The following is a 25648-nucleotide window of genomic DNA, read 5'->3' as shown; positions in this document are numbered from 1 at the left end:
CAATCTCCTGACCTTGTGATCCACCCACCTCAGTCTCCCAAAGTGCTGGGATTACAGGCATGAGCCACCGTGCCTGGCCACGTTTAAGTCTTTTAGTTCATTTTGAGTTGATTTTTGTGTATGCTATATGATAAGGATCAATATTTGCCAGTGAATATTCAGTTAACTTGTACTCTTTGAGGCGAGGGATTTAATTTTGTTAATTTTGTCTATTCTATAAGACTCATCCCATTGTCTTCACTTCGTGGCGTTAGGTTATATCTGATGGTGTGAACTGAATTTTCTTGGGCATCTTCTCACCTGATAGGAGAGGCCTGTGGTAGCTGGTGAAGTCAGTCCCACATCCTCTTATCTGTTTAGACGACCCTGTTACTTCACAAGGCAGTAAGAAAGGAGTGTGTGCCCTGTAACTCCTGTGTGGTGAGAACTCATTTGTTTTGAGTGGTGACTGTGTGTCAGGAACTATGCTATGTGCTTTGTACGTACAATCTCACTTCTTTATCTTTTGCTGTGGATGGAACGTTCCAGATGGCCTTTAAGGGAGGCCCATCTGCCCTTGGAACCCCACCATCTTATCTTTATTCTGGGTGTGATTTTTGGATGTCTCCGTATTAGTTTTCTAGGGCTGTGGTAACAAAGTACCACAGACTGGGTGGCTTAGAAAACAGAAATGTATTGTCTCACCATTCTCCAGGCTGGATATCCAAAAAAGTGCTGGCAGGGTTGGTTCCTTGTGAGGGATATAAGGGAAGGATCTGTTGCAGGCCTCTCTGCTTGGCCTGTAGATGGCTGTTCTCCCTGTTTCTCCTCCTATTGTCTTCTCTGTATGATCATCTCTGCGTCCAAATTTCCCCCTTTGACAAGTACCCCTTTCCTATTGGATTAGGGCCCAACCTCATGACCTCATTTTTACTTGATTACCTCTATAAAGTGCTTGTTTCCAAATAAGATCACATTGTGAATTACAGGAGGTTAGGACTTCAACATAGTATTTTGGGATGGACGCAATTCAACCCATAACTCCCCAAAAGGGAAAACTCTTTATGCTTTTAGAGTAGCTCCTGAGTTTTCTTAAGATTTGACTTATTCCTTGCTCCTAAGTGAGCACCAGTGAGGAAATTTTCAGAATGGAAAAGGGCGGGAATGTTGGAATTACCATTCTGGGAATTCTTTGAGACAGACATGAGGCCGTTGGCGAACTGTGAGATGTTTGATATTCCATGTGAATTACTATGCTTAACATTCAACCATTGATTTGATAGTTCACAGGGAATTTGAGCTGCTTAGCACAAATTAACTTTATTTCTTTTCATTAACTTTACCTCTTGCTCTGACTTTTCAGTAACAGACTACAAAAGAGTTGAAGGAGGCAAAGGCTCTATTGATGTCAGAATTCTTGGACTTGATGTGAGGGAAGTAGTAAATGCAAAGGAAGAAAACCCTATTGATAGTTTCATTTTGGTCACAGGAATATACCCTTTTCAACACTTAAAGAAATCTAGCTATGGAGGAAGAAGGGGAAATAATTCCCTTAACAGTAAATAGAACAAAAAATTTAACAAATAAATAGAACAAAAAGTAGAATAAGTAGGACATAGCAAAGAGGGTAGAAGTAGAGATATTTGCAAATCTCAAAGAAGTCTTATGAAAACGGTGAGAAATAAAGGTGGGGACATGGGCCTTGTGTGGCTCTGGGACAATGGTAAGAAATAAAGGTGGGGAAGTGGGCCTTGTGTGGCTCTGGGAAAATGGTGAGAAATAAAGGTGGGAGGTAGGTCTTGTGTAGCCCCGGGAAGGAAAAAGTAAAAGAGCACTTGTGGAAGGGAGTGCATGGGACAGCCAATGGTGGAAGCTTGCCGGGATCCTGATATTGCCAGTTCCCACATGGCCTGGTTCAGCTGTGGCCCCGGGTGCTTGTCCCATTCAGTTCGGTGCACCCGGATGCATAACCACCCAAGTGCTCTCTGATTTCTGCCTTCAAATGTAGGCTCATCTTATGTGCTTCTCCATTTAACCACTATCCAGTCTTTACTCTTGAATTGCAGCGTGTGTTTTGCTCCACATGCTCACTTGTTTTTATTTATTTATTTATTTTTTACTATACTTTAACTTCTAGGGTACATGTGCACCACGTGCAGGTTTGTTACCTATATATACATGAGCCATGTTGGTGTGCTGCCTCCATTAACTCGTCATTTACATTAGGTATATCTCCTAATGCTATCCCTCCCCTCTCCCCCCACCTCATGACAGGCCCTGGTGTGTGATATTCCCCTTCCTGTGTCCTAGCATTCTCATTGTTCAGTTCCCACCTATGAGTGAAAACATGCAGTGTTTGATTTTTTGTCCTTGCGATAGTTTGCTGAGAATGATGGTTTCCAGCTTCATCCATGTCCCTATAAAGGACATGAACTCATCCTTTTTTATGGCTGCATAGTATCCCATGGTGTATATGTGCCACATTTTCTTAATCCAGTCTGTCACTGATGGACATTTGGGTTGGTTCCAAGTCTTTGCTATTGTGAATAGTGCCACAATAAACATTTGTGTGCATGTGTCTTTATAACAGCATGATTTATAGTCCTTTGGGTATATACCCAGTAATGGGATAGCTGGGTCAAATGGTATTTCTAGTTCTAGATCCTTGAGGAATCACCACACTGCCTTCCACAATGGTTGAACTGGTTTACAGTCCCACCAACAGTGTAAAAGTGTTCCTATTTCTCCACATCCTCTCCAGCACCTGTTGTTTCCTGACTTTTTAATGATCACCATTCTAACTGGTATGAGATGGTATCTCATTGTGGTTTTGATTTGCATTTCTCTGATGGTCAGTGATGATGAGCATTTTTTCATGTGTCTGTTGGCTGCATAAATGTCTTCTTTTGGGAAGTATCTGTTCATATCCTTCACCCACTTTTTGATGGGGTTGTTTGATTTTTTCTTGTAAGTTTGTTTGAGTTGTTTGTAGATTCTGGATATTAGCCCTTTGTCAGATGATTGCAAAAAATCTTCTCCCATTCTGTAGGTTGCCTGTTCACTCTGATGGTAGTTTCTTTTGCTGTGCAGAAGCTCTTTAGTTTAATTAGATCCCATTTGTCAATTTTGGCTTTTGTTGCCATTGCTTTTGGCGTTTTAGACATGAAGTCCTTGCCCATGCCTGTGTCCTGAATGGTATTGCCTAGGTTTTCTTCTAGGGTTTTTATGGTTTTAGGTCTAACATTTAAGTCTTTAATCCATCTTGAATTAATTTTTGTATAAGGTATAAGGAAGGGATCCAGTTTCAGCTTTCTGCATATGGCTAGCCAGTTTTTCCATCACCATTTATTAAATAGGGAATCCTTTCCCCATTTCTTGTTTTTGTCAGGTTTGTCAAAGACCAGATGGTTGTAGATGTGTGGTATTATTTCTGAGGGCTCTGTTCTGTTCCATTGGTCTATATCTCTGTTTTGGTACCAGTACCATGCTGTTTTGGTTACTGTAGCCTTGTAGTATAGTTTGAAGTCAGGTCGTGTGATGCCTCTGGCTTTGTTCTTTTGGCTTAGGATTGTCTTGGCAATGCGGGCTCTTTTTTGGTTCCATATGAACTTTAAAGTAGTTTTTTCCAATTCTGTGGCTCACCTGCTTTTAAAGATCCTTTCAGTCAGTGCTGGAGAAGAGAAAATTTCTCTACCAGCTCACTAGTGTCATGGCACACTGACTGCAGCCTTCTTCCTTTCCTTCTTTTCCTCCAGTTTGCAGCTGGGCTGATCAACCTCTATTCTACTCTGTAGCTGCTTGAGGAAAGTGAAATCAGAAATCTGCTTATAAAAACTTCTTACATATATAAAATATGTATTATATATTCTTTCGTTAGAGATAATGCAGCTTAAGTGTATTTGCTCTGGTCATGAAAAGCAAATCCTACATATGGGGCAGTTGTCAGTAGTTGTTTTTATCCTTAGATGCTTCCACCTGCCACGCCTGGTGGGGAGGTGGGTCTTGTGTGGCTCTGGGAAAATGGTAAGAAATAAAGGTGGGGAAGTGGGCCTTGTGTGACTCTGGGAAAATGGTGAGAAATAAAGTGGGGGAGGTGGCTGTTAAATATCTAACCAATGGCATCTGCGCATCCATCTCTCTTTATATGTGTGTGTTGTGTATATGTTTATAGGGGATCTATCTATCTATCTATCTATCTATCTATCTATCTATCTATCTATCTACATCTATATATGCATAAACCATCCGATGTGTGAGAAAAAGGTGCCCTCCAGAGGAGTAATTATAGTTTTTGGGGGGAGAGTTGTTTTTTCTTTTAGATCCAGACCTGTGGAGTCACAGAAGAGTTATTGTTGACATCTACCTGCCACGCCTCCTGGCTGGGATTTGACATACCAACCTCTTTGGGTTGTCAGAAGTTGGAAAGAGGAATGCTGAGACTGGATGGTCACAAAGACAGGATCTAAAATGGAGGGCATGCTAAAGAAGATGCTGAGAAAAAGGAAGAAAATGAAGGCCTTGGGTATTCTGTAAAAGCATAAAATGCTCTTCTTGTGGAAACCAAAATGGTTGTAGTTTCTAAAGGAGGCCCTCTGGATTGCAGAGGCCCGAGGCTGCCTGGGGCATCCTTTCTGTCCTTGACCTCCAAACTCCTGCTCCCTTCTTGTCGCTTTGCTCAAAACCTTCTAAATTTATTTGCCTCTCTCTTCTCTCTACTCCTTTCTTCCTGTTCCATCTCAATATTGCCACAGGGATGGAAGGCGTGGAGCTGGCTCTTTAGTTCTTTTTTTAGAGACAGGGCCTTGCTCTGTCACCCAGGCTGGAGTGTGTGGCACGACTGCAGCCTCGAACTCCTGGGCTCAAGCAGTCCTCCCACTTCAGCCTTCTGAGTAGCTGGGACTACAAGCATGCACCACCATGCCTGGCTAATTTTTAAATTTTTATTTTGTAGAGAGATTGGGTCTCCCTATGTTGCCCAGGCTGGTTTTGATCTCCTAGTTTCCAGGGATCCTCCCACCTCAGCCTCCCAAAGTGCTGGGATTAGAGGCATCAGTCACTGCACCTGTCTAAGAAGCAAGTTGTTATTGAAAAATGAGGACAAAAGGCCTTAACATTATAGTGAAATTCACTGAAATTCATAGACATAGTATTAATGGAATAATGTCTGTATTTTGATACTCAAACTGTTAATAGTTATTAGTAGGTCAGGGCTAGAACTTTCACTGTAATAATGAACAGTTTCTTATCTCAAAATAAGGAAATAACACTGAGTTCTCATGGTAGATGTCAATAATAACTCTTCTGTGACTCCACAGGTCTGGATCTAAAAGAAAAAACAACTCTCCCCCCTAAAAACTATAATTACTCCTCTGGAGGGCACCTTTTTCTCACACATTGGTGGATTTATGCATACATAGATATAGATAGATAGATAGATAGATAGATAGATAGATAGATAGATCGATCCTGTATATACATATACACAACATACACATATAAAGGGAGATGGATGCACGGATGCCATTGGTTAGATATTTAACAGCCATTTCTCTCTTTTCTTCTTTGTAGGCAGTACCCTGATTTTATTCACGGGTTTCACCTACATGTGCTCAGGGATTCCCTTTCCAGCTCCAGAGGGTAAGTCATGATTGGTCTAGTCCAGTCAGGTGATCTTATCGCCCTTGCCAGTGATTGATTTGGGAATGGGCAGATTACTCAATATTGGCCAATGAAACCCAAGGGTCGGTATGTTGGGAGGCTTATGGGAAAGCTTTCTGCAACTCAAAAAAAAAAAAAAAAAAAAAAAACAAAAAAAACCCCAAAAAACAAGAACTCAACAAACAAAAATTAGATAGGCAGTATGGAATTCGTCCCTTCTTCACTGGATGTTATGTATCACCTATGATGCCTAGACTGATGGGAATCTCAGGGCCGTGAGAGGAGGCAATACTGACATGCCAGAACGAAAGGTGGAATAACTTGTGTCCTGCTCATTGTCATACTGCTGGGCTCTTTGTTTTGTCATGCCTCTCACTGATTAAGCTGCCTTTGTGTAGAGCTTGATCTGAGAAGCTAGAATATGCTGTGTTTATATAATTGTTTAAAATATATCCTGAATGTATGTTAGGTAAGACTGCCAACATAGACTGAAATATGGGCAGCTAGCTATGAGGAAGAGATACGGTGAGGTAGTTAAGATGTAGGATCTGGAATCAGTTGTCTCACTGTGACTCTCTGTTCCAGCCCCTAGTTCCTGGTGGAATCTGGGAAAATTATTTAGCCTTTCTGGCCATCAGTTGCTTCATAGGTAAAATGTGGATAATAATAATAATAGTACTTGCTTAGATATAAAGGAGGAATGGAGGCAAAGTATTGAGCCACTTGGTGGGCACACATTAATATCCAATAAATATTAGACATTATAATTATTACACTTGAGAATATAAATCTAAGGGGCAGAAAACAATAATTTTCCTTTGATCCATCATACCACAACAAAAGATTGCATATTAACAAGAGAAAGCAAACAAGTTTATTGACATGTTCATTTCATACATAGATGGGAAATAGGCACGGAATGAGTAATTCTCAAAGAAGTGGCTTAGAACTTGGCTTATATAGCATCTTCAACAAAGAATTATACATTTTTAGAGAACTGAGAAGACAAAGGAAAAGGACCTTGAGTCTCATAAGGCAACAAGTTGTGGGAAGGCAAATGAATGGGAAACGAATGGTAGATAAAAGCTAGTTAGTACAATTGGTTATGTAGATGCTTCTGATGTCATCTTAAGTCTGACCAGGGTCTAAAGTTGACTTTGGTGATCAACATTTGTCGTTTTTGGTGATGGGGAGTGGAAGGACACCTTTGTAACCTTATATCCTAGTTTTAGGCAGATAGGAGGAGTATAGAGAGCTTTCCTCGTATCTGCTTCTCAGTTGGCTTCAGCTCAAAATAATCCCTATGCCAAAGTGTTGTAATTTGGGGTGGTGTATTCTGCTGCCCTTCATAAATAAGTGCTCCAGAAAAGGTATAAAACATGTGAAGTGGTTAAAAAAAAGTTTCTCAAAGATAAAAATGTTATGGGTGTGTGTGATTTTCACCCTTAAGTACAAAAATTTTTAAAAACTCATAATAAAGATCTGAACAATATTCTCAAAAAATATATAAAAAATTTTTTAAACAATAGAAAAGTTGAGCTAATTAATGTAAAAAACCCAGGGGACATAATGGTGCTATGTTGCACCAAGCTGAATAATAATGTCCTATAGAAAAGAGCAAATAGCAATTTAACAACTAATCTGAGAGGGGAAGGAAATGGAAGAAAGATTTAGGGACAAATTTTCCATTTGTATTTACCCAAAAGTAATGCTCCCTTCACATAATAATGAAATATTGGGATTTAACTATTGGCTAATATAAACTTGGGCTTTATCTGTAAATCATAATTACTCATAATCAGTTATCAGGTATACTTGGGAATTCCCTGCATTACAGGATAGCATAACATGACTGTCTTCAAAATACCACATCTATCCCTATGCTGAATACATAATCATGATCTCTTCAAGCACACAGTAGCATATTTACTCCCGGTATATGTTTGTATTGATTTTATGATATAGTTGTATTTAGTTGTAAATTGTTTTGTCAGAAATAAATATTGTAAAGGAAAAAGATCCGTTGATTTAAGAATATGATGCTGAACTTTTAGCCGTAGCTGCTTATAAGAAAGCTTGAGTAGTAGTCTAGCATTCCCTGTAGAATTCTGTAATAGATTAAGTGTCATGCAAAACATTTTGGCATTTATCAGTATAATATAATAGAGAGGTACCTTATGGGGATGAGGCTAGAAAAGGCTTTTATATGATTACATCATGTGGTGATAGATGCTAACAATTTGTGGTTATTACGAGAACAATTTTAGGAAAGGAATTCTTGATAAATTTTTGCAATTGCTTTTCTCTAGTTGTATAAAAATATAGCTAATATTGTATCATAAATATAAATAACAAAGTTAGAGGCGAGAGGGATTTAAAGTTTGTCTGGATAAAACAAATTAGAATTTGTGCATATTTGCTCAGGTCTTATTGTTATTAAAAGATGATGGAGAAGAATGGAAAAAAAGAACAATTCTGAGAAAATGTTTACTGGAATTATAATTTATGCCTTTGTGATCTCTAGACTAAATTACTGAAGGGAACACCACAAGCAGTGACCAGAAAAATATTCTTTAAATATATGAGTTGTAACAATAAATAAATAACCCAAGATAGACTGAGAATTGTTAGTAATCTAGAGCTTACTATTTCTGTATTTGTAGATCTCAGGTCACAAGATAAGTAGCAGGCCTGGTACTACCCCTATAAATTGATTTTGAAGTTGCTGAGTTGAGAATATGTAAACTTCAGAAATGAAGGTGTCAACTTCTTTTTAACCCTAGTAACTTTGGGGATTATCTTACCAGGAAGAGCTCAAAGGCTCTGCTAGAACCTGCCTGTTACTATATAACTGGAAGGAGGTAAATATGGTGGGGATATGTGTACCTTTGTGCATGTGTGTCTTTTACTTGAATGGCTAATAAGTCAATGTCACTCAACAAAAATTTAATGTATGTTTACTATATACTTCGCATTGTGAATGATACTGTCAAAAGACAAAATTACAAATATTTAAAATCTCAACTGACTTTATTTGTGATTCTAGAATTGGGTAACACCTTACTCCATAAAATAGAATAAATGTTCCAATAAGCCGGACAGAAGGGATTGGCTTTATAGACAGAGAAAGGTTAGAGAAAGAAGAAGCAAAGAATAAAGAGTCAGGAGGGAGGTGGAGAAAAATGGCAAAATAGAACCCTCCAGTGATTGTCCCCCTGCACAAACACCAAATTGAACAACTATTCACACAAGAGAGCACTTCCATTAGAACCAAAAATCAGGTGAGTGATCACAATACCTAGTTCTAACATCATAGTAAGGAAAGAGGCACTGAAGAGGGTGGGAAAGACAGTCTTGAATCATCAACACCATCCCTCCCTCATCCCTCAGCAGCAGTTGCATGGTGCAGAGAGAAAATTGTGTGCTTGGGGGAGGGAGAGCGCAGTGATTGTGAGACTTTGCATTGGAACTCAGTGTTGACGGTCACAATAGAGAGCAATAAAGGCCAGAATTGAGCTGGCACCCTCGGAGTGAGCATTTAGACCAATCCTAGCCAGAGGGGAATTGTTCACCTCAGTGGTCAGAACCTGAGTTCTGGCTAGGTCTACCACTATACACTAAAGTGCTATGGGCCCCTAAATAAACTTGAAAGGCAGTCTAGGCCACAAGGACTGTAACTCTTGGGCAAGTCCTGATGCTGTGCTGGGTTCAGAGCCAGAGAACTTAGGGTCCATGCAACCTAGTGAGACACCAGCTAGGGTGGCCAAATAAGTGCTTACATCACCTCTCCCCCAGCCCTTGACAGTGCAGCTCATAGCTCTGGGAGATAGTCATTCCTTCCACTTGACAAGTGAAGAAGAGATGGGAGAGAGGGAAGAGTAAAGAGGAGTTTGTCCTGCAACTTGGATACCAGCTCAGCCATAGTAGAACAGCACACAAAGCAAAGTCCTGAGGCCCCATTCTAGGCCCTCACTCTTGGATGACATTTATAGACACACTATAGAACAGAAGGGAATGCAGTGCCTTGAAGAGAAGAACCTAGTCCTGATAGGATTAATCACCTGCTGACTCAAGACCTCTTAGGTCTTGAATAAACACTAGCAGTAGCCGGGCAGTACTCACTGTGGGCTTTGGGTGAGACTCAGTGCCATGCTGGTTTCAGGTGTGATCCAGTGCATTGCCAGTTGTGGTCATGGGGAGAGACTCTTTCTGCTTGAAGAAAGGAGAGGTAAGAGGACTCCTTGAGGAAAGGGGAGGGAAGGGGACTGTGTCTTGCAGCTTGGGTACCAGCGCAACCTCAATGGGGTAGAGTATCAAATGGGCTCTTGGGGCCTCTGATTCCAGGTCTTGGCTTCTGGATGGTATTTCTTGACTCACTTGGGGCCAGAAAGGACCCCAGTTCCCTGAAGTGAGATACCCAGGTCTGGTGGCATTCACCACAAGCTGACTGAAGAGCCCTTGGGCTTTGCATGAACATTGGTGGTCACCAGGCAGTACTCACTGTGGATCTGTGGAAGTGGGTATGAGATAGTATACAGGTATAAAAACCACCCAGTTCTTGAGGTGTAGTTAGAAAGATGCCCATCCTGACTCTAAGCAAGGAGACCCTCAGAGTACTTTGTTCATTTTAGGTACTTAATATACTTTAGTTGTGTGAGTGAATGATATCTGAATGATAACCCTGATCCAGATTTTTAAATGCACTCTTAAGAAACTTTGGCATGCACCAAAACCATTTATCTTCAAAGAAAATACACTGTATTACCCATGTTCCTTTGATGAATGTTTGGGATCACTAATTTTCAAACTACTGGAAGTGAAAGAGAAAATCTCAGCTCAAGCCCACATGAGAGAGCTCAGTGCAGGTGGGAATAGGTGCCCTTATCCCGTCTGCTTCTTGAGGACGTGGGAGTCATAGGCTGAAAGTGAGCATCTTCATATCATTGCTACTTCATCATTTACAGGGTTCACTGTTTCTCACCAGATGGGCTTTTATGAGCCAGAGTGGAGCCGTTTCTCTTGTTAGATGGCTTACTTACATCCTTTTTAATTGCAATTCAACTCTGGAAGTACCAGGAAAATGAACTGCTTGCCATAATCATTAGTTTGAAAAGTTTAAATATCACTTGTTTTGTGCGTGTTATATTTCAAGATTTTAAAAAAAGTTCATCTAAAAGGTGAAGAAAAGAGACAGCAGTCTTTTCCAAGACACATCAGGTTTTCCGTCATTAATTAGTTAATACAGTCCTTGTAAAGCACTTAGAAGATGAAAAACACCACATAATTAAGTGTCCCTTTCTTATCAGCACCAGTAGAGTTTAATCACATTATAAGGTCATAGGCTATTTTGCTACACTGAGAAAGAGAATGTTTTTTCTGGTATTGCAGGTATTCTTTAGAAGAAATACGGAAAGAAATTATTTTCCTTGAGTTTCTTTCAATGTTTCCTGCCCTTAAGCAAGATGAGATTTTTGTATTTTGTAGGCTTTGTAGTCTATAGTCATAGGTTCATAGTGCCTGGGAGACTTGGGAGTTTGACCTGATGATAAAATGTAAATATTCCTCCTCTCTAATCCTGACTCTCATCTTCTTCTGATGCCTCTACTTCTAGTCGATGGAATAGCTGTCCCCTGGTATCTACTGACCCCTAAAAACAAAACATGATTTGAACCAAATTTTCCACTCAGACTGTTGCCCTAAATATTACTCTGATTTAAGCACTACCATCCTTTAGACTCCTAGGTTTGTAAATCTGTAATGATCATTTCTCAGTTCTCGTTAATCTGAATTGTGTAGCCAGTTTGTAAGTCTCAGACTTACTGGATTTGTCTCCTCTTTACTGAGACCCCAAATACAGTTTTGACTTAGAGCTTATGGCCAGTTGCGGCTTTTCCACTTCCCTTTGTTTATATAAGCATGTTCTTAACATTTTGAAAGGGTTCTTGAACAACTCAGATAAAAGTTTTTTTTTTTCCCTTTGGACAAAAAATTACATTTAAACTATGAGCAACTGCCTTGTGCACTGCAAATAGCATTTGTTAACATCATGTTTTGTTGTTAGTATCTTTGCTGGATATGGTGGCTCATGCCTGTAATTCTAGTACTTTGGGAGGCCTAGATGGGAGGATTGCTTGAGGCCAGGAGTTTGAGACCAGCTTGGGCAACATAGTGAGACCCCATTTCTACAAAAGCAAAAACAAATATTAGTCAGGCATGGTGGTGTACACCTGTGGTTCCAGCTACTCAGGAAGCTGAGGTGTGAGGATTGCTTGTGTCCAGGAAGTCAAAGTTGTGGTGAGCTGTGATTGCACCACTGCACTCTAGCCTGGGTGACAAAATGACGGAATGAGACCGCATCTCAAAAAAAATTGATCTATATATTTATATTTAATATATATCTATATTGACATATAGATATATACATTAGATATTGAAACATATCTATATAGATATCTAGATATATACATTAGATGTCTAAACATATATCCGTATAGATATATATCGATACAGATATATATACCTGTATATATATCCCATAAATGGGAGCCGTGTCTGAGAAGTTCCTAAGGGTTTGTGAAGGAAATAACTAAGTAGATTTTTTTTTCATTAGTGACTTGTTTATTTTGCAACTAATCAAGCTTGGCATATTTTTAATACTTTTATATTGAAAACTCATAATTTAAAAAAATTCATAAAATTGTGAGCAGTTATTTCTAAAACCAATACTGAACAACCTAGGGGGGGAAAGGGAAATGAATTCATACTCACATAGAGTGACTTACAGTTCCAGCCTTAATGCCCGCTGCTTTAAGGGTATGCTGATATTTCTATTTACACTATTTTTTATTTGTAGTAGTTTTGACTTTTGTGAGATTTTTAGCCCTGGGATTCAAACAACTAGACTTCAGCCGAAGACACATCCAGTTAATGAAATTAGCTATTTTTTTTCACTCAACTATTCCTTTTTTTTCTAAAAGACAAAACCAGAAATAGAAGTTTTTATTACAAATAGTATATCATATGGTACATTAAGTAACTGTGTATGACATTAGTATATATTCAGAGCAAGACTTAAAGGAACAAGAAATTAAGTATATTTTGGTATTTGGTGTTTTGTTCTTCTCTTTTCAAAAAATAATTATTTTCTCTCATGTGATTAGTTCAGTGTCAAAAGGAACTTGTTTGAAAATTTTCCTTTGTGGTTCAAATTTTCTTACTGTGCTAAAAGCATAAAGCATAAAATTTACCATTTTAACCATTTCAAGCATACAGTTCTATGGCATTAAGTACATTCACATCGTTGTGCAAACATTGCTACCATCCATCTCCATAACTTTTTCATCGTCCCCAGCTGAAACTCTATACCATTAAATTTTAACTCCCCATCCTCCTTTTCCCCCAGACTCTGGCAACCACCATTTACTTTCTATCTCTATGAATTTGATGACTCTAGAAACTTAGTGGAATCATATAATGTTTGTGGTTTTTTTTTTGAGTCTGGTTTATTTCACTTAGCATAATGTCTTTGATTCATCCATATTATATCATGTATCAAAATATTCTTCCTTTTTAAGACTGAATAATATTCCATTGTATGTATATACACACATTAAAACATCCCTTTATCTATCAATGGGCACTGGGGTTGCTTCTACCTTTTGGTTATTGTAAATAATGCTGCTGTGAACATGAGTGTACAAACATCTGTTTGAGACTCTGCTTTCAATTCTTTTGTAAATATACCCACGAATAGAATTGCTGGATCATATGGTAATTCTGCATGTAAATTTTTGAAGGATTGCCATACCATTTTTCAGAGAGGCTACACCGTTTTACATTCCCACCAGCAATGAACAAGGATCCCAAGTTCTCCATCTCTGACAACAGTTTCTGTTTGTATTTTCTTTTTTAGTGATAGCCATCCTATAGTGTAAAGTGGTTTCTCATTGTGGTTTTGACTTGCATTTCCTTAATGCCTCCCGATATTTGTTTTTTATTGTTTATTTTTATTTGTTTGAGATTTTATAATTTTGTTTGAAATGAATGTTTTCTTTCCTCCCTTTCCACCCATGAGCTAGGAGTGACATGGGTGGACTGGTGAGTAAACAGGTAACTACAATACAATTAATGTCTCATTGACAGAGACATTAATGTGTGCAGGGAACTGCAAATAAGAGCCCCCACCCAAGAAAGGAGGAGTTGAGGAAAGCTTGTGCAAAGCAGGACATATCTATACATAATCAATTAAGAAAGCTAGGAGCTACCCATTTATGACTACTCAAAATGGGTTGAGAAAACAAGGCCTATTTAGATTACTTTCTCTTCTAGTATTTCACATTCTACTTTTAATTGAATCTGCCTCATGCTTTCATTTTTTTTTCCTTCAAACAGAAATGACTTTTTTGTTTTGTAAACATATATTGTTTCTTTCATAAAAACTCAAGCTATTTTGAAAATTATAAGAAAGTAAAAAAAGTTATGATACATTCTACCATCTAAAGAGTATTAACATTACAGAAAATTATAAGAAATTTAAAAAATTATGATACATTCTACCATTTAGAGTATTACAATAAAGAATATTGACATTGACTATATATACCTAACAGTGTAAGCACTTAAAGACACAATATGATCATCCCGAACTTGCAGAATAAATCAAAAGTGTAAAATTTTTGTTTAAATTCAATAGAACTATAAATTGGGTGTGAAACTGAAAGGATTTCTAGAAAACAAATAAGCCTTTTTTAAAATAAGAAATTTCATCCCTGAAGGATTTATCTAGGGTTAAGAAAAATTTTAGTTGTACAAAACATCAAGTGCAGAGTAAATATACTTTTTACAAAAGACATTTTTATTTATTTATTTGTTGAGATGGAGTCTCGCTCTGTTGCCCAGGCTGGAGTGCAGTGGCATGATCTTGGCTCACTGAAACCTCTGCCACCCAGGTTCAAGCAATTCTCTTGCCTCAGCCTCCTGTGTAGTTGGGATTACAGGCACACACCACCATGCCTGGCTAATTTTTGTATTTTTAGTAGAGACGGGGTTTCACCATGTTGACCAGACTGGTCTCCAACTCCTGACCTCATGTGATCCACCCACCTCGGCCTCCCAAAGTGCTAGGATTACAGGAGTGAGCCACCATGCCCGGCCCTTTTTACAAAAGACATTTTTAATTTCTGGTTTTCTGTACTGATTCTGTATTGTGAAAGATAAAGATATTAGCCCTTGTTTTACCACCATTCTTCCTCATCACCTTTCAAATGTGTTAATAGCAATATTATTTTCATGTTGTCAGGCTTGTAACAGGTAAATTCTGTTCTGCTGTCCTCAGATGGTTATTTTAGCCTTAGGTGCTGTTATTTTATCATAGCTTCTCCATTTTGCAGTTCTTAGTTTTGATTCACCTTGTCTTTGTTGGAAGAGTGTATTCATGTGCTTCCATTTAGGTAATTTTTATTTATTTATTTTTTTGAGACAGAGTCTCACACTGTCGTCTAGGCTGGAGTTCAGTGGCATGATCTCTGCTCACTGCAACCTCTGCCTCCCAGGTTCAAGCAATTCTCCTGCCTCAGCCTCCCAAATAGCTGGGATTACAGGCACCCACCACCATGCCAGTCTAATTTTTTTTTGTATTTTTTTTCTAGTAGAGACGGAGTTTCAGTATGTTGGCCAGGCTGGTCTTGAGCTCCTGACCTCGTGATCCATCTCCCTAGGCCCCCCAAAATGCTGGGATTACAGGCGTGAGCCACCGTGCCCGGCCTAGGTATTGTTTTATTTGCTTTTCTATTTATTTCCTTGAGGTTATTAAACATACTTTCAGTCTCCTGTAGTCTTATCTTTCTGTTGTATCTCTTTTGAACAAAACCAAGAATGTTTCACAAATTTGTCGTCTTTTCACAAGTCCCAGGCTTATACAACCTATAGAATGTGTGCCACAGCCTGACTGTGTAATATTACTATCATTTAACTAATCAGCAATAGTCATGTTTTGGATAAAGCTGTTGTAAAACTATGCAGCAAAATTTTGCAATTTTCCCTTGGATTATTTCCACATTTTAAAAGTTTTTATTGTACTTCATTGTAAGCACAGATCACAGACCCACACTTAAATCTCATGACTTTTATCTTGTCTTACAATATTGTTGAAACATTACTCAACTCCTGCTTGAATTCTTCCTCTCACAGGGAACTTGCTATTTTGGTTCTTTTCATTGTTGAAAACTTTTCTTACATTGAATAGAAGGCTCTGTCATTGTCATTCTGGCTCATTAGTTGGCAGAATGAAACTGTGCCTGTTTGCTCTTCCTTGAGAATCTTTCAACAATTGGAAAATTTGTGTCTCCCTTAACGCTTCTCCATTCACATCTTCATTCTTTGCCATTTCTATTTTCAGGAAAGGTTTTGAAGGACTTCTTTAACTTGTAATGTTCTTCTTTTAAAAAATAATCTAATACCTTTTATAATGACTTATGCTTTGAGAATGCTGTGGAAAGATATTTGAGTGTGGATTGCTGTGTGGATAAAATTGTAGTGTAGAAAGGCATTGGAATTAATAAGAGTATATGTGATATCGATATAGTACAGATTCATATCTACTAAAGGAATGACATGAATGGTTATTAGCAAGGTTGAGGGCTCACATTGTGTGCTGCAGGGGAGAAAAGTTTCCTCTCTCTTCTTAGTTTCTCCAGCTGGGTCTGTAAAATAAACTGACAACAGACAGCTGAATAGAAGAAAAGGCCATATGCCTTTATTTGATGTTAAAATTTTCACATGGTAGAGTGAGGAGGAGAGACTTCCTAGAAAGAAGAGAAACCCCAAAAGCAATGGCTAGGCTTGGAGGCCTTAATACCATATGGACAAATGAAGATAAATTTACAGAGAAGTGACAGGACAAAGAAAAGGGACCTTGAACTCCTAGGGGTGGCAAGTTGTAGGAAGGTCAATATTTGGAAATCTAGTAGTAGAGAAGAGCTAGTTCATGAGGTTTGTTGTATAGACTCTTTCTTGGTGCCATCTTGTCTCTGATGATAGGGTTGTTATTCCCTTCCTAGTGTTGGGGCTCAAAAAACAATACCCCAAAATGAAGACCTCAGAAGTAAAAGTTTTTCCTTGCTTTCTCCTGCCCTCCTGTCTCTCAGTCCCATCCTCCTGACAGGCCTTGCCTGGTTTCCCCACTCAGTCCATTAGCATCAGGTCATACCCTTTTTATCCAATAATATTTCTACACAACTGTCCATAGTTTTTTGAACCTAAGCATAAAAATGGACAATTTCTACTGTATATTTGTGTCTTTATTATGAAGGTACTCATGTATACATGCTAAATAATGTGTATGCTGGCTGGGCATGGTGGCTTGTGCCTTTAATCCCAGTGCTTTGGGAGGTCGAGTTGGGAGAATCACTTGAGATCAGGAGTTCAAGATCAGCCTGGGCAGCATAGTGAGACCCTGTCTATACAAAAAATTTAAAAAAATTAGCCAGGTGTGTTGGTATGCACCTGTAGTCCCAGGTACTTGGGAGGCTGAGGTGGGAGGATCACTGGAGCCCAGGAAGTCAAGGCTACAATGAGCTATGATAACCACTGCACTCCAGCCTGGGTGATAGAGCAAGCCACTGTCTCATTGAAAAGAAAATGTAGATTCAATAGGAGAGACATGGAATCAACCTTAATGCCCATCAGTGACAGACTGGATAAAGAAAATGTGGTACATATACACCATAGCATGCTTTACAGCTATAAAAAGGAATAAGATCATGTCCTTTGCAGGTACACATTTACCTAGGTAACAAACCTACACATCCTGTACATGTGCCCAAAAGTTGAAAATAAAAATTAAAAAAAAATTTACTAACAACAAAAATAAACAAAAAAACCCCAAACAACAACAACAGTAACAACAACAAAATGTGTATGCTTTTTCTCCAGTTAGTATTTCTTTTGTGAATTGATTTTTTACTGAACTTTCAGAGGGCTATGTCCTTGGCCCCTACAGTGGTATGGGACGTTGTGGTGGAGGGGACATAATCACAAGGAATTTATAACCTGTTTTTAGGCAGAGAGGGGGACAGCAGACAGCTTATTTTGTGTCTGCTTTTTCTCATGTAAACCAAAAATAAAAATCTAAGCTCCCCAACCAACTGAATGAACCCTTCCTCTTGGCCAAGAAGATTCCAAAGTAAACCTAAAAACTAGTTCAGGCCATGATGAGAAGAAGGGTTTGGACATGCTTCATTATCCCCTCTTTCCTTTGGAATTCAGGCACAACTGAACAATGTGTCAACATTAAAACAGAAATGTTAAGACTACAAAACTGACTCTTTGTTGTAAGTAATAAGATACCAAATTCCAACCTGACTCTAGCATAGCATCACATGACAGATAGCAGGTCCTGAAAGAAATTAAAGTATTTTACCCTAGAATATACTTCTTTGACCTATTTTGAAAAGGCCTGGCAAAGCTGTCTCTTCCCTTCCTTTTGCAGGTCTTTTTCTGATCCTGAAGAGATTAACTGAGAGGCTATCACCTTTTAAGGTCTGAATATAAAACATTTGCCATCAGTTGCTTCTAAGGGCGGCCACCTATGAGACTTCATCTACATAATAAGAACCTTGGTCTCCACAACCCCTGTTTTCAGCTCAGACACTCCTTTCTTTTGATCCCAAGTATTTGGATAATAGCTTAATTCTTTCAATCCAATTACCAATCAGAAAATCTTTGATTCTACCTATGACCTGGAAGCCCCCACTGCAAGTTGTCCCATCTTTCTGGACCAAACCAGTGTATACCTTACATGTATTGATTGATAGCTTATGTCTCCCCCTTAAACGCCAACCTCTGGCTGGGCGTGGTGGCTCATGCCTGTAATCCCAGCACTTTGGGACGCCAAGGCGGGCAAATCACGAGGTCAGGAGTTTGAGACCAGCCTGGCCAACACGGTGAAACCCCGTCTCTATTTAAAAATACAAAAAATTAGCTGGGCACAGTGGCAGGCGCCTGTAATCCCAGCTACTTGGGAGGCTCAGGAGTTTGAGACCAGCCTGGCCAACACGGTGAAACTCCGTCTCTGTTTAAAAATACAAAAAATTAGCTGGGCACAGTGGCAGGCACCTGTAATCCCAGCTACTTGGGAGGCTGAGGCAGGAGAATCATTTGAACCTGGGAGGCGGAGGTTGCAGTGAGCTGAGATTGTGCCACTGTACTCCAGCCTGAATGACAGAGCGAGACTGTATCTCAAAAAGCAAACAAACAAATGAACACCAAGCTCTAACCCAATCACCTTGGGCACATGCTCTCATGACCTCTTGAGACTTAGTCTTGGGCTTTAGTCACTCATATTGGGTTCATAATAAACCTCTTTAAATCTTTTACAGTTTGACTCTCTTTGTTGACACTCAGTTGCCTTCAGCTCAAAATAATTCTTATCAGTGGCATATTTTGGGGTGGCATAGTCTGACATACAGTACCCCAAACAAAAACTGTCTGTGATAGTCTGTAAAATCCAGCTATTTAGGCAGGAGGCCCAGAGTACCAAGACAAATGGTGAATGTAGATCTCCTACACACCTTCACACCACATAAGGGGAAGACAGCCTAGGTACCTCATTCTGTCCAATTTAGGAGATAAAATTCTCTAAAAAGCCATTTCAGGATGGAGAAGCTTCAAAGACGGTTTTTGCCTCCAATTTCTGTGTACGTCTCTGACCTTTAACATTGCTAACTATATTAAGAACGAGAAGAAAAGTCAATGCCCTTTCTTTCCCTCTCCTCATTTTCTTCTTTTGGTTTTTCAGAATAAATTGAGGTGGGAGAGAAATAATCTCCTTGGTTTCTAAGCAGGGCAAGGGAAAAACTGCCTGTGGCAGAGTAAATGATAAAGAACCTTAGTTCTGTATTTGAAATGTAAATCAAATACTCTTGGTAGTCAGTACTTTTAATCATCTAGTGATCATTATCCAAAACAGAACCAAAACAACACCATGAGCATACAACATTCTCAAATTCTTAATGTGGACCCCTTTTTGACTAATGAAGTTTAAATTTTTATTATCCTCTTTAGACTGGTTTATACTCTTGGCTCATATTGGTTTTATCCTTATCAAAGTTAGCAAGTAATGTTCATAACAAATGTACTCAAAGCATACCTCCCTATGTTATATTTGTGTAATTAAAAATCCAATTTAAATGCAGAATTTTACATTTATTCTTATCTAAGTTTGTTTTTTTTTTTATGACGTTGTTGGAAACCACTATTGGGGGTCAGAAAACAATACTCCAAAATGTGGTGCTTTGGCATGTGGAGTGCTTTCCACAAAGGACTGAAAGGCCTCAGAAATATGCTTCAGAGCCAAGGTGTCTTTCTGACCTTCTCCTGCTCTCTCTTTCCCTTCTGAAGCACTGGGAGGGGCTCTTTCTGAAGTTCCCTTATCTGACTGAGAGAAGTTCATCCAGAACTTCCCACCTCAGAAGTTCTATTAACCCTCCACCCCGGAATCTACATTTGCCAGAGACAATAGATCATCTTGCAGGAGAGGAAACTAAAAGTCTTTATACCCAGGCCATCAAACTGACAGACTTTTCATCTATTCTTTCAACGATTCTTTTAAGGGATATTACTTGAGATACTTTAGCTGCATAATAAGACAACCTTTGTTTGCAGTTCAGCTCTGTTTTTACCATCTTCCTATAATATGTCTCCACCTCCCTCAGAACTGAGAGGAACTTGTCTCAAAGGGGCCTCTTTATTTCCCCTAACAATCATTTCCTCTTCCTCTAAAACTGCTTAACCCCCTACTCTACTCTACTCTATGAAGGGTGTATTTAAACTTTAACTATCTTGCCCTTCCTTGAGTATTATATTTTGTGTGGCCCCTGTGCACATGTGCATATGGATAAATTTGTATGCCTTTTCTCGTGTTAATCTGTTTATTGTCAGTTTATTTTGGCCGCCTTGATAAATGGAAAACTTCAGAGGGAAAGCTTAAACTTCCCTACACCATCAGGATAATTTTGATATTGAGCCCATCAATCAACATACCAAGAAATCATTTGGCTTTTTATGAGAAGCTAATAAAAATATCTTCATCTGTCTTTATGTAGATAAAAAATTATAAAATGGTGAATGAGATAGGAACAAGGTTAAAACTCTGTATGGCACAAAAGTCCTTCCTTTATTTTGGGGTATTTAGGTATATTTAGTTAGTTGACCCTCTGGGTACATCATTAAGATGTCCAGTCACAAATCCGTGCAACTCTGCTTTCATGCAACCAAAATGTCAGTGTTTCAGCTACATGAGCCAATAAGTTCACACCTTAATGGAGAAAACGTCTAAAATCAAGATGTATGATATAGACAGCATTCTCCCAGTACAATATTCCATTCTTAAATCTTAAGAGTGATTTTTCTCATTTTCTCTATTATCTTTATTTGTTTTATTAAGCTATTTTGTCATTTAGTTTTCTATCCAAACTTCTTTATTGTCATTAGTCTCTGCTCTAATATGTCTTTGAGTCATTATGAATGGACTACATCATTGCAGATGTGCTAACACATAAAAAAGTAAGGAAATGATTACTTATTGACCATTTGGATGTGAATTAAGAACCATACTTCTTTGGCATTAAGCTTGAATCATTCTTAACAATCAAATATTAGCATTCCAAAGATACCACAGCAAAGCATTATTTTTATCTTCAAAATATTGATCAAAAGAAATGAAGAAATTGTTTGATTTAATTTTCTCCTATTGAGATATAACTTGTGGGATTTTAGCCTATGGGTGAAATAATAAGAAAAGATCAGGCACAAAGAGATGGCAGGGTGCTAGACATTCTAAATGGTTTTAATAAAATCTGATGATCTGTCACATCAGGTGCTGCGAATCAATTGCAGGCAGAAAAAAAGGGTGAGTGAAAGGCAAACACAGGGGTGTGTTGTTTAATAACGAAGGTTGGGTTTGGCAGAGGGCAGACTACATTTGCTGCTCCCAGGCAGGGGGAAGATGAAGTAGACTTTTCTTTGTAGAAAGAGAAAATGGATCTTTTCTACCTTGATAGAAGTCTGCAGATCTGGATACGTCCTCAACTTTTGTCTGATACCTTAGCTCTGTGGTCCTGAAATGGAGCCTGCCTGGGATGTATTGGTAGAGCTCCTTTCCTCATACTTTCAGTATAATTCTGACAAAGAAATTCTGCATCACTATCTTAGGATTTCAGGGAATGTATAAGGAAGTCACACCAGTTGGGCTACAGAGCTAGAATTATTTTAGGTGACAGGAGGCCCGCTGTATAATTTTACCATTTCTGAACCAGAATTGACATTCAGATTATTTAGTCCAGCCCCTTCATTTTTGGCGCTCAATGGTATATTCACCTGGGGGGTAAGATTTTCAATTTTGAAGATACTTTGGATAACATGAAAGCTCTATGTGCCAAGGTTATAGAGTGTAGAATAATAGACAATGGAGACTCAGACAGTGGGAGGGGGTGAAGAATGAGAAGTTACTTAATGGGTATAATGCATGATATTTGGGTGATGGTTACATTAAAAGCCTAGACTTTACCACTACACAATATATTCATGTAACAAAACTGCACTTGTACCCCTTAAATTTATGCAAAGGAAAAACAAAGCTGTATATGTCAAGGTAAAATGTTAAATAAACAGTATTTACAAGTTTCATTATGACAATAATAATAGTGAACATTCACTAAGTGCCATGCACTGTCCTCAACACTTGGCACAGATTAACTCATTTAGTCCTAACAATGACCAAGTGTTTAGTCCTAACACTTGGCACAGATTAACTCATTTAGTCCTAACAATGGTATAAAATTATACCCATTGGAGATGGGTATAATCTTCATTTCCCATTTTACAGACGGAGGAAAGAGGCACAGAAAGTTAATTTGCTTAACAACTAAGAGATATGAACGAACCCTGGATTTAAACCCAATGAATTTATCTATAGAGCTTACAGCACTTAACCATGATGCTGTCCTCCTCTCAGGATTGTAGAGAGACAAAGCAACCACAAATTTGAAGTGTAAACTGTTAGCTGAAAGTCACTAAATTAGGTATATATAATTAAGGATGCTATGTCAGTGGCAGTTCTATATTGATAACATAAAAATGCTGGAGTTGTCAAATTTAAATACTATCCGCAGTAGGTTTGGAGTTGTATAATTAAAAAATGTGCCTACTCTTTGTCCTAGACTACTGGCATGGAGCTTCTAACACCATGGAAACTCTTCAAGTGGTAGAAGCATCTTTGTTATTCTTGAGCCCCTTGGGTCACCCTGAGTTTATGCAAATGAGGTGGTTCACGGTGGGCCCCTAGGTAGCTTCAGGAGGGGAACTGGTCACCAGAAAGGACAACTATGTGATTAAAGGGTTGAGATGTGGAGTCAGCCTGAGCCCTGAGGAGAAACAGAGGGCTGGAGATGGACTTCAATCATGTGGTCAATTATTTAATGAATCATCTCTATGTAATGCAACTCCAGCAAAAATTTTGGAAACGAAGCTCAGTGGTGCTTTCTGGTTGGTTAATGCACTGATGTTCTGGGAGGGTGATGTGTACTGATTCCATGAACACAGGGCAGAGAAGCTCTGTACTGGAGATATCCCTACACTTTATTCTAAGTGTGTCTTTATTTAAGTGTTCCCAAGTTATATCCTTTATAATAAAATTGTGATCATAAATATAATGCCTTCTGAAGTTTTGTGAGCCACTCTAGTGAATTAGCGGGATTGTGGGAATCACCCAGAACTGGAACCAGCTGATGTGAAGTGAAGGCAGTCTTGTTGTGGACCCTGCCCTGTAACTTTGGGGTCTCTGCTAACTCCAGGTTAGTGCCATGATTGAATTGCAATACACCAGTTGAGGTCGAAACAGAATAAGGGTGAATAAAGGTAAAAATTAACCATGACTTCCTCACACCTGGCAACAAAGCTAAGCCTTTATGTCATTAAAATATTGCAGGCAAACATGTGGAGGGCTGCAGAAGATGACCTTGGTCTTGACTTCCTCCTGAAGAATGTATGTGTATATGTAAGTGCATGGTACGCATGTGTATATGAAGTTGGAATATCTTGAATTATATAAAGACAGCCCTCATTTTATTGCCCTTTGCTTTATTGTGTTTTGCAGTATTTTTTTAAAAAAATTGAAGGTTTGTGGCAACCCTGCGTTGAGCGAGTCTGTCAGTGCTCTTTTACCACTGCAGGAATTTTTTCTTTTTGAGATGGAGTTTTGCTCTTGTTGCCCAGGCTGGAGTGCAATGGTGTGATCTCAGCTCATTGCAACCTCCGCCTCCTGGATTCAAGTGATTCTCCTGCCTCAGCCTCCTGAGTAGCTGGGGTTACAGGCATGCGCCAAGTGGTCGGTGATTTTTGATGTTACTATTATAATTGTTTTGGGGTGCCATGAACTGTATCCGTATAAGATGGCAAATGTAATCAGTAAATGTGTGTGTTCTGACTGCTCCAGCAACCAGCTATTCCCCCATGTCTTTCCCTTTCCTTAGGTCTCTCTGTTCCCCAAGACAAATGGTGTAGAAATTAAACCAAATAATACCTTACAATGATGGCCTCTCAGTGAAAGAAAGAGTCACATGTCTCTCACTTTAAATCAAAAGCCAGAGAAATAACTAAGCTTAGTGAGGAAGAAATGTTGAAAGTCAACATAGGAGGAAAGCTAGGCTTCTTGCATCAAATAGTTAGCCATGATGTGAATGCAAAGGAAAAATTCTTGAAGGAAATTAAATGTACTCCTCCAGTGAACACACCAATGATAAGGAAACACAACAGCTTTATTGCTGACATGGAGAACGTTTGTGTGGTCTGGATAGATCAAACCAGCCATAACATTTCCTTAAGCCAAAGTCTAATTCAGAGCAAGGCCCTAACTGTTTTCAATTCTGTGAAAACTGAGAGAGGTGAGCAAGATGCAGAAGAAAAGTTGGAAGCTAGCAGAGGTTTGTTCATAACATAAAAGCGCAAGATGAAGCAGCGAGTGCTGATGCAGAAGCTGCGGCAAGTTATCCAGATCTGAGATCCTTGATGAAGTTGGCCACAATAAACCACAGATTTTCAGTGTAAATGAAACAGATCTCTATTGAAAAAAGATGTTGACTTTTAAGTCTTATTATTGAAGAAGTACATTTTGTAAGACTGTCGCTGCCACAGAGAGTGAGTCCTCTGACAGATCTGGGCAAAATCCATTGGAAACCTCTGGAAAGGACTCACCATTCTAAATGCTATAAAGAACAATTATGTGATTCATGAGAGGAGGTTAAAATAGCAATTCCAACCCTCGTGGAAGGCTTGAGGGGTTCAGTACTTCAGTGGAGGAAGTCACCGCAGATGTGGTGGAAATAGCAAGAGAACTAGAATTAGAAGTGGAGCCTGAAGATATGAATGAATTGCTGCAATCTCATGATCAAATTTTAACAAATACAAGTTGCTTCTCATGCATGAGCCAAGAAATTGGTTTCTTGAGGTGGAATCTACTCCTGGTGCAGATGCTGTGAACATTGTTGAAATGACAAACAAGGATTTAGAATATTACATCAACTTACTTGATAAAGCAACAGCAGGGTTGAGAGGATTGACCCCAATTTTGAAAGAAGTTCTGCTGGGGATAAAATGCTATCAAATAGCATCACATGCTACAGAGAAATCTTTCATGAAAGCAAGAGTCAATCGATGCAATAAACTTCATTGTTGTTTTATTTTAAGGAATGTTCATAGTCACCCCAACCTTCAATAACCACCGACATGATCATCAAGACCAGATCCTCCACCAGCAAAGATTACAACTTGTTTGAGGCTCAGATGATCATTAGTATTTTTCAGCGATAAAGTATTTTAAAATTAAGGTATGTACACTTTTTAGACCTATTGGTATTGTACACTTAGTAGATTACAGTATAGTGGAAACACAACTTTTATATGTACTGATGATAAAGTAATAAGAGTTTTAGGGAAAAGCTTTACAGCAGAACTTACT

At 38.8% G+C, this 25648-nt stretch overlaps 1 long non-coding RNA gene across 1 annotated transcript in view; it reads left to right on the top strand.

Moving 5' to 3' along the window:
• Positions 1–5531: 5531 nt before the first annotated feature.
• Positions 5532–25648, top strand: part of LOC111553565 — a 41541-nt gene continuing 21424 nt past the window's right edge. The window contains exons 1-3 of the long non-coding RNA XR_002734985.1: positions 5532–5616; positions 23621–23689; positions 25378–25517. This is a non-coding gene — a long non-coding RNA (uncharacterized LOC111553565). The remainder of the gene's footprint in view (positions 5617–23620; positions 23690–25377; positions 25518–25648) is intronic.

The sequence above is a fragment of the Piliocolobus tephrosceles genome, chromosome 18 (assembly GCF_002776525.5).
Source record: "Piliocolobus tephrosceles isolate RC106 chromosome 18, ASM277652v3, whole genome shotgun sequence".
Lineage (NCBI taxonomy): Eukaryota > Metazoa > Chordata > Mammalia > Primates > Cercopithecidae > Piliocolobus > Piliocolobus tephrosceles.
The sequence above is the reverse complement of the archived record's forward strand: the minus strand, read 5'-3'. Positions and strand labels throughout refer to the sequence as shown.